Below are 4,841 nucleotides of genomic sequence, written 5' to 3' on the forward strand. Positions count from 1 at the left end.
CCAGTTCTCTCCCAGTCTTCATCTCTGCTCACCAGAAAGCACTTTTCACCCCACCTTGCTACAAAAGCCAGCAAGGCAAGAGAGCCAGATGAAAAATGAAAGGAAACACTGTCACTAAGACATAATTCTGTCAAAAACCTGATTTCAGCGGTAAGGAAACTCCAAAAATCACAAACAAAAGTTCCATGATCTGCAATTAGCATCTGAGAAGACAGAAGGGAATCTGACATACTTTGGCAAAGGGGCTGGCTGCAGTGCTGGGGCAGCTCCTGCCAGCTGGGACCCCTTCCTCTTGCTCCAGCAAAAGTTTCAGTACTTGTCAAGATAAAGATCTACTGCTCTCTGAGTCACCGCTGGGACAAGCCAGGGTATGTCCAGTCTGCTGTGTTTATAACATGAGTAAGATCGCAACTCTGCACAAGTCAGCTGGCAATTTTCTAATCTTGGCACTAGCCAAGAGGGAAGATCCAAGCAAGGAGCTGGATATGAGACACAGAAGTATTTGGGGTTGGGATGGGGCCTACATCATGTCTTAAGATCTTTCCCTTTGCTGTGGGGCAGCACTGCTTAGGGAGGAGAGGATGGAGGGCCTGCTTATCCACCCTGCTGCATATCAGTAAGGGACACCAGTGGCAATGGGGACAGAAGGAAGTCTTTGACTTGGAAAAAGGAGCTAAAGAAAGAGTCCTTCTGAACCTTCCCCCTTTCTCCATTCCCAGCAAGTGGAATGTGACCCTGCTAGAATAAGAAAGGGCAGGGAGGACCCTAAATCTGGATGTCCTCAGAGGATATGCATATTTTAGTTCCTTTTAGTTCCTTTGGAGATCAAATTCCTGCAAATGGCTCAGCATTTTCCAGTTTGGGGGCAGAAACTAGATGTGGCAGTTGTGTAAGGCCTTTGGGGGACATTTGTCACACACAAAGACAAAAATAAATTTGTTAATCTTTTTCCCCTGCAGACTCTGTCTCTTGCTGACTGGATCACTTTGTACTTGCTCTATATTTATCTCCCAGCTGAAGACATTCTCAGATAATTTCCCTAATTCCTCCAGTACCACTGCCATGCTGTCCTCACAGAGGTTGCTGAAGTTGAGTTCCTCCCCACTGCTCAAGGCCATTTTGTTCAGTGCCTGCTGAATCTCACTGTCACACATGCTCCCCGAGAAGCAGCCCTCTCTTGAAACTAACAGAGGCTGAAAGTGCCCAGTAACCAGGAAAATCAACTGTGATACCTCTCACACAAGCCCACTCCAAATTCGAAAAATTACAATTTTTTATCTTTTTGTTTGCTTCTAAAGTACTTGCCCACAGCCACATTCACCAGTGTAGTTAACAATGCTGCAGGCCTGCCAGCCATTATCTTGTTAGAAAAACCTGGTGTCTGCTCAGGCAGTGACTCAAGAGTGCTTTGCAGACAACAGCCTTGACAGTAACCCTGCAGCTGGAGGACTGGCTGGAGGAGAGATCACAGAGCCCTAGATAAGAACACAGCATGGCAAATGGCAATTAACTGAAGGACCACAGCAGTCCAGAAGTGTCTGTAAGCTCCAAAAGCCTCAGAGAGAATGAAATAAGAGACTTGGGCAGGTGCCACTGGAGGCACTGGCTAGGAGCACCTCAGAGCAGGACAGCAGAGGGAAGGGGCTCTCTCAGCTGGTAGGAGCCAGTGTCTGACAGTGAGCTCTTTTCTGTCTGAAGCAATTCCCTTGGCAGAGGGATGAAATCCTTGTCTGCCAGGCATTTAAAAACTACACCAGAGGGTACCTGCTATAGCAAGGGCAGTGGTGTGCAGAGATTTGCTTCAATGGTCTTTTCTAACAACTTTTTATATGATACAGTGCAATCTGAGCTCACCAGAAGGTGAACGTCCTTTGAACTCAGGGTAGATAGAGATGACTCCATTAGCCATCAGTCAGCACTTTCTTTTCAGTCAGGGAGTCCCCTGGGACCAATGATATTTGAAAAGCATAACAGTGAAAAAGCAGAAGCAAAGCCTGTGGCATTTCTGTGTTGGGAAGGATCTACATATTCTCAGATGAACTCCTGAGACTCTGAATGGTGATGTCCCTCCAAAGGGACAGAACAGCTATGATTAAACATAAAATTAATCTATTTCAAGACAAAACTGACCTTCTTTAGCCAACACTGAACACTCTTCACTGCAGCCAGCAGGCCTGACTTGCCACGTTAATGAAAGACACCACATCTACATGTGCACAGCACTTCTACTGGAACATAGGTTTAAAAGGAAGGAGAAGCCTTCAACCTGGAGAAGGCTCTGGGGAGACCTTATGCAGCCTTCCAGTACCTAAAGAGGGACAGCCTGCAAGAAGGCTGGAGAGGGACTTTTTACAACGGCATTTAACGATAAGACAAGGGGGAATGGCTTTAAGCTGAAGGAGGACAGATTTAGATCTGATATTAGGAAGAAATTATTTGCTGTGAGGGTAGTGAGGCATTAGAAGAGATTTCCCAGAGACGCTGTGGATGCCCCATCCCTAGAGGTGTTCAAGACCAGGTTGGATGGGTTTCTGAGCAACTTGGTCTAGTGAAAGGTGTCCCTGTCCATGCCAGGGGTGTTGGAACTACATGAGCTTTAGGTCCCTTCCAACCCAAACCACTCTATGATTCTATGACAATTTCAGAAAATGTGGAAATTCTCCAGCCTGGCACTACCTTGGGATGCAGCCAGATGACAAGCTGGCACTGATCTCATGCCTTTCCCACACATGAAGAGAGGATCCGGCTCCCCTTTCCCTTCTAATCCCATGTGCTCCCACTGCTTTCCTTGCAGGGCTCTCCAGTGTTTGGGTCAATACATCAGACTGGTGTAAAAAATGGGAAAAAAGAAACATTCTGCTAAGCTGGAAGGTGAATTAGATCATCCAAGGATGAGACACATGCCAGAACTAGTGCAAGGAGAGGAGGATCACACAGTCAGAGAGAAGCAGGATTGCCCCTTTCAGTGGCAATAACCTGTTTGTCCCCCTTAGCTGTGCATCCTGTCTGCATCCGTCCCCATATGGGGCACACAGCATTGGTGTAAAAACAAACTGGCACTGAAGACAGTGGGCTGACCCATGCAGAAAACTAACTCACCACAAGCAAGACAGAGGGATAACTCCATCAGTGACAGGCTTCATTTATTTTGGATTAATTACACCCATTAAACCACTGTTGCAACTCAGAATCGATGCGCAGGAAGGTGTGAGGGTGTACAGGGTGGCAACTCCAGCTGGCAACCTACCACAGTTGACAGTTAGTAAAAACTTCCACCCCAAACTTTGCATGTTTAAATGCAGGAATGTCCAATATTCACATCGCAAAAAGGATACAAATGTCTCAGTGATCCAAGAAATGCAAAAAAGCTGTTGCCCTTAGAGCAACATGAGGTCCCTGGAGTTATCTGAGTTCATTCTGATCTAACTGGATCGCCATGTGGGTGAAAGGAACATCTGACCCACAGCTTTGCAAACTTGGTATGTGGTCATATAACTGTAGTTTGACTGCGTAAGAATGTAGCTTGCCTGAGTTTAATTTTCTTTGGGGGTTTTTCCCCCTAAAGAATTCCTTCTTTTAAAAAACACACCACAGAAGTAGTAAAACAGGAACCTTTAGCTGGGTTTCTATTTCTCCAGACAAGCTCTTACAGCAGGTTTCACTCTGGATAGACTGACAGACAGAAAAAGGAGTTCCTTAGTTCCTCCGCCCTTGTTTGTGCAGTAAAGACATTTAGTTTCTGCATGTCTGGAACATGAGGAGACATAAACTCATCCGAAAAAAGAAATTAAAACAATGGCTGAAGGCACTAAGAGGAATAAGAAACTCAATTTGCATCCAAGTGATCAAATCCGGTATGTAAAGACAAATTTCTGCCATCTCCACCATGAGGTCTGACCTAGCACAAGCTGCACTGGAGCTGGCACGGAAATTAGCTACCAAGCACCTGAAGGTCATTGCTAAGACGCTTCAGTATTGGGGGTTGGCAACAAAACAGGGAATCTTTCTTGTTCTCAACCCTCTTTGTCCCTTTCTGAAACCCAGCTCCACTCTGAGCTCTTTTTTGGCAGTGACATGCAAGAGGGGATTCCCAGAGTGATTTAACCTGTGAGCCAGCACTCTCTCACTATGCAGAGGGAAGTGGATATTCCCCCCCCCCCCAATTTCCCAACTCTCCAATAAATTCAAAAAGCTGCAGGGAATTTTCCTCAAAATTTCTCAAAAAAATTCACCTCTGGGAGAAACCAAGAGCTAAGTAGTCCCCAGTTGGAAGAAAAGACTCCAGGGAAGCTTAAAAACTCTCGATAGACACAAAGCTGGGCTTGCTGGGTCCCTGCAATCAGTGCCTACAGCGTGTTTGCACACAGAGCAGGGAAAGGTCATACTGAGCTACTTCTAGCTACATTTTCCTAGTATAACAAACTGGGACTGAGAACATCCTGTAATTTGTAGGTAGGCGTGAAGATGCAACGGCAGAAGAAAAACAAGCCCGTGGGGATACCAGCAGTGCATTCATATCATAAATAAAAAAGCTTGTGCTGTAATCAAGGTTGTTCTGCTGCTTTTCCACTGTGCTGAGACAGCAGGGTGTTCACAGACATCAGTGTCTCCAGCAGCAGAGGACAGCTCAGAAGCAGCTCTAAATTACACTGGCATTTCGGTGGGTCACCTCAGGCAAGCACCAGGGTAGCAAAATTCAATTCAAGGAGAAACAGATGGATCTATATAGCTTGGACACACATGATTTCCTATAAAATGCATGAAAATGCAACCTTCAAATCATCCTTTTTAATTAAGCCCCCCACTAATGCCTTCCTACTGCTACAATGTGAAACTTCAGC

This window comes from Acanthisitta chloris, unplaced genomic scaffold (genome assembly GCF_000695815.1).
Source record: "Acanthisitta chloris isolate BGI_N310 unplaced genomic scaffold, ASM69581v1 scaffold21358, whole genome shotgun sequence".
NCBI lineage: Eukaryota > Metazoa > Chordata > Aves > Passeriformes > Acanthisittidae > Acanthisitta > Acanthisitta chloris.